Genomic DNA, 12,587 nt, shown 5'->3' with positions numbered 1-12,587 from the left:
TGATGCGGTTAGGATCAGAAATATTGATGAAGAAAGAATCACTTTTCTTGTGAATGGTAATTGATTGAGAATCTATCATAAACCATTAACTAAGGAAGGATTTATCAAATATTTGCAAGATAATACTGATTTAAAGTTGGTGAAGAAGGATTTTCCTTCTTCTCCAACTTGATCTGCAAAAGTCTTTTTCTTTCTGAAAATAAAAGTAAAAAAATAAAAAAATGTATAAACTTGAAAACCAACAATGGTTGGCATGTTTATATAGAAAATATAAGGTGAAAATCATTTTTTGACACCTTAAATTTTCCTCACATCTGTTCTAAACCCATTTTATTTATGTCCCACTCTTTTATTTTCAAAAATAAAATAGGTACAGAATTATTGAGTTTATATACCTCTAACAAATTTATGTAGCAAATTTGATAGAAATTTTTGATTGAATAATTGAAAGCATGGTTGACTCCCTCCATTGCAAAGCACCTGAAGACAATACAAAGGACAACAACCAAAGGTTAGAAAGAAATAATTCAAAGGTATGCAATTCCATAATTTGATAATAGGGATCAAAAACATTAATTATATGAATTATATAGATGTCGTACTACCAAATTGAAATTCATGATTACTAAGAGTTGATAGTATCATGTCAAATCAGATCTAATTCGCCATTGACTGCTCATCATTATACCTACGCTCCAACCCCACATCCCAATTTTATTGATTCGGTTGCCCAAATCATACTCATTCATGCTCTCAATGGTTAGATTTTGTTGCACTTCTTCATACCCTTACCACTTATGCTCCCATCATTCACACTCCCATCCTCATCACTCTAAAACCCTTTCAAACCCTCATACCTTGTCAAACAAACAACGTTGAGAAAAAGCTTCTCAGCCATGAGAGTTATAGTCAGAACAAAACTAGTAGGAAGAAAATTTTAAGAAGGATATCCACAGATAAGAGAATTATTGCAGAAAGCGTAGTGGCTGGAGTTTGTGGAGAAATTTGATGGTTTCCACAAAGAAGTAACCAAATCCTTTGCCATAGCCTTTTATGGGGTGGAAGTCGAAATAGGGGACATAAAATTTACAATGATAGAACCCTTTGTTGCTGAAGCTACTCGATTGCCTCGAATTGGAGAAAAATGGTTTCAAAACAGAGGTATTAAGAGAGAGGACTAGAAGTTTTTTTTGAAAAACCCTAGCATGGACACCACCATTTTCAAAAAGGGCATTTCAAGCACAACATTGAAAAGTAAGTGGATAAATTTACTTCTAATAATTGAAAATTTTGTTACTTATGAAGGGAGGCTTGGATGCATGTTTTTCTATCATATCCAACTGCTGATGAATTTTATCGAGGCTAATGAAATAAATCTTCCATATTTCTTTCTTAATAGTCTAAGAAAGATTTTAGGGAATGTTCAAAGGAAAATTCAATTTATAGAGAACACCATGTATCACCATGGTCTTCTTAAAATCCTTGTTGAATTTCATCTTAAAAATATGGGTGATAATTGGGAAATCGTTTTAGTGAGGAACCATTTTAAGAAAGATAACCAAGAACAACCAAGCAACGACAAGGCTAAGAGAGGGAGAAAAAGAAGAATTGAAGAACTAGTGGAAGAAGAATAGACAAGAAGAAACAAAACAAAGAAAGGGAGAAAAAGAAAAACTGAAGAACCAGTAGAACAAGGACAACAACAGTCATAGGAGCAGTCAGAGGATGATATTCCTCTTGAAGAAATTTTAGAAAATATAAACAAGAAATAAGTTAGAAGAAAGAGAGCCAACCAAAAGATAGAGAGGACACCCAAAACAGAGAAGCCTAAGATAGAAAGAAAGAAAGAAAAAATTTAAATGCCTCATGTGACAAGCTTAAGAAGAAGTACCAGATTCAATCCAACAACAAAAGAACAACCTTCAAAAATTATGGATCATATCGACTTAGAACTAGAGGAAAATTCAAGGGTTTCTCTACCAACTTTTATCACACCTCCTCAGAGTCCAAGCCGAAGAACACCTGAAATTGATCCTGTACAGCAGGAGATTTATGATTATATTGAGTCCCTAGAGAAAAGGGATGCAAAAAAACATCATCTTCAAATCAAGAAGAAGTCCAAATTAGTAAACCACAAGAACCTCCAGTAATAAATTTTTTAAAACAAGAAATTTTCGAGCTGGAGACACTAAATAGGTACATTCAGAAGGAGAATCAAACCCTAAAAGCCCAGAGTGAAATCCAAATAGCTAAGAGTGACAATCTCCTTTTACACCTAAGTCTGTGGTGTAAGCAAAATAAGAAGCTAAAGTAGAAAAATAAAGCTCTACAAAGGCAAGTCATAAACCTAAAGTACAAGATTCTCATGAAAAAGCCAATGATGGAAGTGGAGGGAAAGAAAGGTCTCAAAAGAAATGCAGTAATTAAATAGAAGACATCACTTTTGTGTTTTCCATGAGGACATGAAAAGACCTCAGCATGGGGGAATGCAGAGTCTCATGATTGTTTTGTTTTTGACACCATTTCCATCCATTTCCCCTATTTTTATCATTGCTACCAACTCAAATAAATGGTAAACTATAGATTTTGACATGGTAAGGTAATCAGATGTCTTATTTTTCATATTTATTAATGTGCCTTATTATTAAGTTAAAATATTGTAATAGCTACAAAATTAACATGATTCTGCAATCGTTTCATGATTCCACACCTATCTCCATGGTTTGTCAGGTTTCAGTACACTAGCCAAGCAAAGAAGCACATGGGTAGATGGGGATTGATCTCGTCATGGATCTCCTCCTATTTGCTTAAGCCAAATCATCAAGGAAATCACCCAGTGACGCAGTTAAATAAGCAGGTCAAATATGTTGATAAACAAGAGCAGTGAGAGTTCAAATAGATCACAACTCTCGAAACGTTATTTCTCCATTATAAGATTAGAATTCAGATTAGGATTTTTTTTTAAATTTTTTAAGCCATGAAAGTCTCAATCTGATGAGCATGAATTCTATATATAGATATATATATATATATATATATATATATATATATATATATATATATATATATATATATCTATATATATATATATATATATATATATATATATATATATATATATATATATATATAACACTGTAAACAAAAAGTAGAGATGCATATGTAATCTTTAATTGATAACTTGAAGTTTCATAACTCTGTTCTTTTTAATTAAAGAAGTATTCTCGTCAATCTCATGTGCAGTTAGCTGTTGAATTAAAGTCTTATAACCTATTGTTTTGTGGAGGGCCCCTGCAGATAACCGAGGTTATTTATTTTTATTTTTAGTTCAGTTCATTTCATTTTGTTATTTCCAGAATTGCACTATCACGGCTTCAACTTCTTTCTAATTGCTTGTTTACAATATTTCGTTTGTTTTTTGTCAATTTCAAATCATTTGTATGCTTTCTAAAATAAGATTATGTACATAATCCTCTTATTTTCATAGCAAATATGTTTGATTAGATCACATTTCTTCTGCTTTTGTTTTATTATTTCAAGTATTATTGTTAACTGTAGTGTGTAGATCTTAACATAGACTGATTTATAAATTTATTCTTGAATAGAAGTGATTCTTTGTAGAACGGAAACAATTGTCTTTGTAGAACATAAGTAGTTTAGTTATAGATTCTAGAATAACTTTGTTTTTAGTTCTTTTCAAAAACACAATTTATCTTAAAGATTAACTCATAGAATTTACAAAGTAGTTTTGCTTTTTTGTCACCTTGCATAGTAATTCTTTTGAAACTAACAATAGTCAGTTAAATTGGATCATGATAGATTGTATTATTTTCCTTTTTAAGATTTGATGGTAGGAATTTAATTGTAAATATTCAGTTTCATTAAGAACATAGGAATAAAGAAAATCTGTAAAATAAACACATTCATCATCTTAATAAACTCAAAAAAGCTTCTAGCATATATAGTGCGCTTGCACTTCACAAGTTTACCATCTTTGGTCAATAATTCATGTAAGCAATTTAAGAACATTGAATTGACTAAAGAGGTACAATATGGTTTTAAGATAATTTGGATAAAAGTTGTTAAAATATGATTAGTTATGACACACATGCTTTTCTTCGAAATAGTTTTGAACATATGTTGCTGCATTGCATAAGGTTGTGGTTATTGGTGGTTGGACAAGTTTGTCCATGCTAGCTTTTGTTTGCAACTCTTTTTAACTATTAATGGTGTAACATTAGATGTGATTGTGTTGTTGAGGAATTGTAATGGGTTTTGATGTATTGTAATCGAATACCTTGCTGCCAATAATAGGTTACCACATACCCTGTACTAGATATATGAGACATGCCTACTCCTACTAGCATACCAATATTTAATATAGCCCAATAAAAAACTAGGGATAAAGTTTGACTCCCTCAACCCTCAACTAGAGTTATAGAATTCAACCTAATAAATTCTTCTTCAATGGCCACATGTGGATAACCCCATTGACATTGATATTGACAACTAAAATGGTGTCATCTCATACCATTATGGTCAACATGATAGGTCAACTTATAAGAGGGATGGAATTTACAAACGGATTATGATTGACATGATTCTTGCACCATTGGAATGGTGTCTAAGCGTAGACACTTCTTAATGTTTTTGGTGCAAGATAGATTTTTTGATCCTAAAAAATGTCATTTAATGCCTCAAAATGTCTCTAAAATGTTTGAAATTCCAATTCTCCAAAGACCTATAGCTAAAATGACCCTTAGTTTGATTTCCGTCATGTTTCCCACTTTCAAAGCATTGGGAAAGATGAAAGATGATATAATTATTTAATCTTAATCAATGTAGGAATGTTGTGATTACATCCATTTGTTTGACATAAAGACCAAAAGTATTAGTAACGGACTAAAAAAATCTAATAGAAGTTAACTTTGCAATGGGAGATTGATGTCAATCCCCTATACATAGGAATAATTTTTTGCTACTAACCAAGTTTTTAAATTTTCCACTTTACCTTTTGAATTCAACTTTTTAACACCCATTTGCTACTAATGGGATTTCTTCTAGTTGGAAAATCAGTCAATCCCAAGATTAATTTATGTCGAAGGATGCCATTTCTTCAAGTGGGGACTTTCTCTAGAGTTTACCATCCTCTGAATACATTGCCTCTCAAATAGTTATGGGATAATAATAAATGTCAAAAAAATAAAATCTAGAATGAAAATAAGGTGGAGTATACCTTTCTAGTTTCCTTCTCTCTTGAATTGATCTCCTGAATATTGGAGTATCAGGTTCTTATTCTTCTTAATCATGTTTCTAAGCTAAGTTAGATTCTTCATCCTATTACTAGAACTATGTAATATCTGGCTTATTTTTCCTTGGTACGACTTCCTATTTGGAAACAACATTAGCTTCTATAAAGATAATATACTTCATATTTTCATTTTGCCAAAAATTATAACCATTTAGATAATCTTCATAACCAATAATAATATACTTTTCAACTTTTTGTCTAGCTTACTCCTATTTTCCTTTAGAACATGTACATAAGCATCCCAAACAAAAGCTATAAGGTATTTAAAATAAGGCTTCTTACTATCTCATGCCTCATTCACTATCTTATTGACAATATTTTAGTGAGGGTGATCAACTTACTAGGTAACATCTGGTGTCCATGATTTTACTAGGTAATTTGCATCTCAGTTCGCCTCCTTTGGATCTTATGAATCTTCCCCTGCTCACTTGGTTTTTGCACGCTTGCTCACTCATCCTTGGAAATTCCACCCACAACCGCAATTGTGGAATTTCTATATAAATTCTACCCAACCATAGTTGGAAGTTATTCTTTACAGAAAATATTCCCTTTCCCTACTCTTATACCAACTAACATAGACCAATTTTGGGGTCTGCAATTTCAAAAGCCTATGGGTTATGGGCTCACTATCATAGATTTTATTTCATTTTTAATTGCATCAACTAATTCTCCCTCAAATTAAACCCTAATTCCACTCTAATCTTCAATGTGAGCACTGGTGCTTAGGCCACCAACAACTTCTCATCAATTTGAGGATAGAGCGCCAATTAATCACCATACTCCAATTGCGCCGAACAAATATCCATGTTCTAGGCTCAACCTCAGAGGTTCACATGATATTAGTGGTTGGGAGTCGGCTTTAGTTCACTAGTCATAGGTCAGAACTTACAATACTCCGTGCTGAAATACACTAAGGCCTGACTTTGCCGACTGGGGTCAACGCGATTTCCATCCACCAGTTGGAGGTGTAATGCGACCATAATTAAATATAGAATGTAAATGAAAATGTAATGAAATGAAAATGAACTAAATTTTAAATTTATAATGGAGGGAAAAACAATTATGGGATATTTTTATTAAAATATTAGAATATTCCCTCCATGCATTAGAAAACTATTACAAAAAATTGAGGGTTAGTGGTTTTGTGTAGAGGTTTGAATTCAAGTGTGTGTGTCTTGCTAGATTGAAAATAGGGTTTTGGTGGATCCATAATGAGGGTGTGAGACATTGCAAAGCCTCCCTACAGCCATTGCAGGGAGGCCTACATAATATGTATTTTTTTTATATGGGAATGAAAATGAATTTGGATTTCATCTAGTCCCTTTGAGTTGTGGCACTCTATGATTTATTTTTCTATCCAATTATGTTTTATTTGCAATAGTTATCAAAGTTAATTTGCAACATTTTTTGTATATAGTTTGTTGTTTACATAGTTTTCTAGGATTATGGTTTTGTAACTATGTAGTCTAGCTTGATATTGTCATGTGAAACAATTTATTTGCAAGTAGTTTGTGTGTTTCAGCGGTTGTGTTGAATTTTCATTATAGTTCTCTTTTTGGTGGCCCTCGTGGACAAGATGGGCTATCAATAAGTTTCATCAGCTAGAAAACTCCAAATTCCCTCTTCAGTTGATTAGTAGTAGCAATGGGGAGAAACCCAGGCAGTTCAACTTATGGTCCGATGGAGGCTATGGGCATGGCCAACCTGTAGCTTTAGGAAGATCTCAAAATCAGTGACTTATGGGTTGACTTTTTTTGGGTTCTTGTTAGTTTGATGAGCCCTCATTACTTTGCAATTATAGAGGTATTTGTTCTGTTGGATTGGAGGGTCCACTCAAGCTTTTCCATCTAGAGGAATATAATAGAAATTTGTAAACAATGAGGGTGGTTTGAAGGAAATTTTACCATTGTGGAATAAAATGGTTGATGGAGTGAAAAGTACTACATAGATGGCAGCCAAAAATTACATTGGCAGAATAGAGTAAGGTGACAGGCAGCACTGGTAGGCATTGTTTTACCAAACAGGTCTCAACTCCTTGCTAAACAGTGTTTGGAGTCCCTTTTTGCTAGAGATCGCGAGTTACTTAAGTTTGGCTATGGACACAATGGATTTTCTTGGATAACCCCCATTTTCATGGATTTGCAAGTGGTTGAGTGTAGATCCACATGTGGATGTGAGAGTTGGATGAAAAAAGGAGTTATGCAAAACCACTATGAATGAATTTGTACATCACCATTGAATTGTCCATTATTCACATCTGGGTTTCATAAGACTGTAAATATGTATATTATATGCGATTATTGATATTTGTGCATAACTTGTCCCTTATGGACAGGGCAGTTCCAATCCTTCTTTCTGTGGGTAAAATGGGCAAAGTAGTGGGTGGTCTAGGTCAAGTGGGCATATACATGTCAATTATGCATGACAATGCTTGATATGAGTTCATCAAGGATAGTGGCTTAGGCAACATCAAGGTGGCCAGGCTTACATGAGACATGCAAAAGAAAGAGATGATGGTATTCAAAAATTGGAAGGAACAGGACCATTGCATATATAATAAGAGTAATCTCATTGACACCCTTCTGTATTCTCAAGAGGATGTTGCACAGTTGCATAAACAATTGCTCCATGGGATCGTGTAATGAGAAAGAGCATGACATGTTAGTGAAGGACAAATAGTGACACTGCCACAATCTAATGGTGTTGGAACCATGGTGGTTGTTGATATAGGTGGATATTGGTGGCCACCTACCAAGTCCACCTAGACCCCCACCATTATTTCTCTTAGCATTTTCAGTTTCCTTAATTGTAGCACAACTTACTATTTTTAGCATTTTTTCGGGTTCTGAACTTTTAGAGCCATTTTGAGGCCCTAAACGACGTTTTTTGGGAAATATAGGGGCAACATGGGTCCGTGGACGAATTTTTCCCTTCCCAAAGTGATAGTGCTCGGATAGATCTTTCTAACGAGCTATTGTACACGTCAAACGGAGATCGTATGCCAAAGTTACGACCCAGGGAAGTTGATGTACCAATTTACCCAAATGAGGCCCATAGTTTGGCATTTCATCTTCTAGGGTTAGGTTTTGGAATGTTAAGAGTTTTCCATTGTTTATCAACAATAAATAGGCCTTCGAGCCTCATTGTAACATAGTTCAGAGGCATGTAGCTACCACATCTCTTCTCAGAGATAAGCTACCATTGCCCTAGCTGGTTTATTTCCATCACTATTTGTAAGCATATTTCAGTATTTTACATTAATGAAATGAAGTATTATTTCCACTGCATATATGTGTTTATGGTTATCTCTGTAATTTGTTGCGTTCCTGTTTAAGTTTGGATCAGTGATATCAGAGCGGTCTGCTTTTTCTCTGTTTTTCTTTGCATGTCCCCAACGAGGTCGAGATATAAGGAGTTAGGGCTTGAACTGGTCGAACCTTTGCAAGACCAACCTCGCAGATCCCAATGGCCTCCCATGGCAGATGAGAAGAAAGATGAGGGGGCAGGAGATCCTATCAAAATCTTGCTCGAAGAAGCCCCTGAGCGACAACGGAATGTGATGATGGACAGTTTTGCCCAGATCCTTCAGCGGCTACCCAGAAGCGACGCATCGGCTTCCAGCAACTACTCTGGAAATGCCACGCCCTTTAAGGTGCAAGTTAATTTTGAAATCCCCATATTTGAGGGCTAGATAGACACAGATGCCGTAGATAAATGGTTAAATTTGCTAGAGGGTTATTTTTCTGTTCATGAATTTTCGAGTCAGGAAAAGATTGTTTTCTCTCTTCTCAAAGTAGCCCCCCACATCAAGGACTGGTGGGAAACCTACTGCGAGTAGAAGGATGAAAATACAGGCTCACTATTTTCAGCCACACCCACCTGGAATTCATTTTTGGATGCCATAAAGGAGCAGTACTACCTTGTTGGAAGCTATGAGGATGAATACATAAAGTGGACCACACTACGGTAGGGAAGGGACCAAGACGTGCCGGAGTTCACCAATCTTTTCCATACCCTTCGCACAAAGTTGGGTATCAAGGATTTGAAGTAGCATTTGATACTCAAATACCGCGGCGGCTTACACAAGTATATCCAGGAAGAAATAGAATTCCTGAACATCTCCTCGCTCGGCACAACATACCGTTATGCCATCAAGGTCGAGCAGAAGTTTAAACAAAAGAAGCGAGACTTTGGATTTGCGAATCCGAAGCAAGGGAAAGGTGCCCCTAAACCACAGAACAAAGGACAAAGCCAAGGCGGGGTAGCCCAAGACAACCCGCCAAAGCTGCAAGCAAAGAACAACACCGCAAAGCTGAAAAAGGACATGGCAAAATGGTGTGAGTTCCATAAGAGCTCCACTCACAACACAAGTGAGTGTCGGGCCAAGCAGTCACTGGTGACTGAGCTAAGGGTTTCAGAATCAAATGCATGTTCCGACTCTAAGTCAAAACCCAACAAAGGGAGTCACAAAGGGAAGCAGATCATTGATGCAGATCCTAACGCCACTGTTGCTACTGCCAAGATCCAGAAAAACGAACCCGAAGATCCAGAGGAGGAGGAGCGTCTCTTCCACTCCCGGATGTGGGTAAAGGGCTCCCCGCTACAGTTCATTGTCGATAGCGGGAGCCAAAAGAACCTCATTTTGGCAGAGGTCGTAAAGCGGTTGGGCTTGTTAGGGCTCGAATCCGCCTCAGGCTGAAGAAGGCAAAATTCGAGGCAACATCAAACCAAGCTCAGCCTCGTAGCTAGCCCTACGAGGACAGGAGAGGGCTCTCTCCGGGTCTATCTCGGCAAAAGGTTTTCAAAGGGGCTGAGATGACCGATATGGAATACTGATTTTAGGCTAGTAAATTGATAGAAAGGGGTTTTCAATAAGTGATTGGGTTTTCTGGGCTGCATGGGCAAAGAACAGCTTGAAACAGAGAAATACAATCAAAAAACACAGATTATCTCCTGAGACAAGATAGGCAAGAAGTTTAACATCAAATTTGAAGCATTGTGGAGTGGGTGAACTATTGAGGGGTTGACAAGGGCATAGAAGATGAATCCTTGTCAAATAGAAGAAAACATTTAATATGAACACTTCCTCAAGACAGAGCAAATAATTTGAATTATGCCTTTCTCACTTAAAAGTATTCATTTAGAAATGATTATGAAATGAAATAGAAACACAATAGGCTACATATGAAACAAAGGATGAGACAAATGTTAAATTTCATACCATAAGAATCTCAGGGGTCAGAGCTGCATTTTTTTATTAAAATCCCTGTCAAAACTGTACAATAGAAGCTCTGTTTTTCTTCCTCCACCAGCTCTCAGAATTCTCTCTCTTCACTAACTTTTACAAGTGATTTTTTAATGCATTAAATACGCTATTCTAGGAGAAAACAGATCGACCCAAAAAAAAGGGCACTGTTTCACCTGAATTTACAAAAATAGAGATAGAATCATCTCTTTATTCTAAAAACATACGATCGTTCCCCTTAAAATCCTCTGATGTCCACTTTAAAGACACAAATTGGAGCATAGATCCACTTGGAGATTTAACTGAAGTCAAAATAGGCAAATCGACCCTATTTCTCTGCTGTGACAGATGTCTTTGTTTATTTTTGGCTTTAGTTTTCTGACTTTTCACCTTTGCCACCCTTCTTGGGGCATTGAATACGACGAGCAGCAAGCTTTGAATGACATTGTATTTCTAGTAACTGACAGGTCTCTCCAGCCATAGGCAAGCTCGGATAATCATACATACCATCAAGTTCAAAAACCCTTACACTCATCATTCCTGGCCATCCATCATCACCTGCTTGAAATTCACCACTAACAGTGCCTCTACCAGGTGCTGACTTTGAACTCACATTAGATGTACATCCCCGCAATACAGCTAACTCAATCATATTACGCCGCTTGTTGTAGGATAATCCCATCCTCAAAATTGGGCAACCACAAGACTCCACCCAACGAGGAAGACATTCCTTAAGAAATGGCCTCTCCAAGTTTCCAATTTTGTTTGCAAGATGCCGAAACTCTTTTGTACTCAGAGTTCTAGATGCACGAATGACATCCTCCGCTTTATGCACAATTCTCTGTAAAATCTTGCGAAACGACTCAGGACCCATTTGTTTCTCTAGCATCTAAAGAATTGCAACAGCCTTCCATGACTGAATTTTGCCCAACACACCAATTCCTTGTGTCCCATATAATTTAGCTGCAGCTCCAGATAAACTAAGAGCAGTGGCCCCATCAACATCAACTTTGCAAACTACCTCATTTGCCTTGTAGCGGTGATACCGAGCTTCATTATTGCCAAGAAAACGCTTTATGAAGCAATCAGTTAAAAAGCCAGCAAGACCATCCAATAGCCACCCATCATTAGCTGTCTCAGCTGTGATATAAATTCCAAACCATTGTTGTGCCAGAGCATAAGCCAGTTTAATTCTTGTGCTGATGACCTGGTCAATAACCCGTTCATCATACAACAAATGAGAACTGAAAATGGACATGGAAGCACCAACACAGGTAGAAGATAATGCAGTCTCAGAATCAATGAAGACTTGCTTATATGATCCAAAAGGAAAAGTTGCAGCAAGATACTCCTCATAATAGCTGAATACAGTATGGAAGAAGCTCACTGTGCATTGTAGCTTTGATGCACATATGAGAAACAACCCCATTATGACGATCTGGAAGCACCTCAAACGGGGCAACTACCAATGTTATGAATTCCGTAGCAACTGGGATATTCACATAGTACACATATGTTTTACTGGATGGATTATCTTTGGTAGTGACTTGACAAAGAAGTGTGCCATTTCTAACTGCAACGTGCCATTGCTAACTGCAACATACTTAGATTCAACAGTAAACTCGAGATCATAGCAACAACGTTGTAGACCAAAGTCAACACATGGAAACCAACAGCGTGCTTGCCTTAGCTGATTATTTGTGTGCAGGGAACTGCCCATAAAATGAACACCTTCTTCAGGCTTCTCTAACCAGTACTCAACTCGAACCAACTTGATATTCTGCATTCAATACTAACCTCTTGCTGAGCATTCTTATTGACATCATCTGGCTTGCACTCACTTGGAATAATTTGCCCAATCTTCTGTGTATCTGCAGGTTCCTGTACTGCACTTTCTACAGAGGTAGCCTTACCACAAAAAATGAGTAGATCCAGAGCCATCTCTCTCTCCAAAGATGAAAAATATGCTGAGCCAGTAGCTTCAGCCGCATCAATAGAAGTGATAGAACCCCAGTTCTTTCCTATTTCAAA

The 12,587-nt window shown here is 36.5% G+C and overlaps 1 pseudogene; it reads right to left on the bottom strand.

Moving 5' to 3' along the window:
* Positions 1 to 10,926: 10,926 nt before the first annotated feature.
* Positions 10,927 to 12,405, bottom strand: LOC149243231 (transcription initiation factor TFIID subunit 2-like; annotated as a pseudogene).
* Between the last annotated feature and the right edge of the window lie 182 nt (positions 12,406 to 12,587).

Source organism: Pinus tabuliformis, chromosome 8 (assembly GCF_031772625.1).
Source record: "Pinus tabuliformis cultivar Carrire ecotype Pingquan chromosome 8, CPIR1, whole genome shotgun sequence".
NCBI lineage: Eukaryota > Viridiplantae > Streptophyta > Pinopsida > Pinales > Pinaceae > Pinus > Pinus tabuliformis.
The sequence above is the reverse complement of the archived record's forward strand: the minus strand, read 5'-3'. Positions and strand labels throughout refer to the sequence as shown.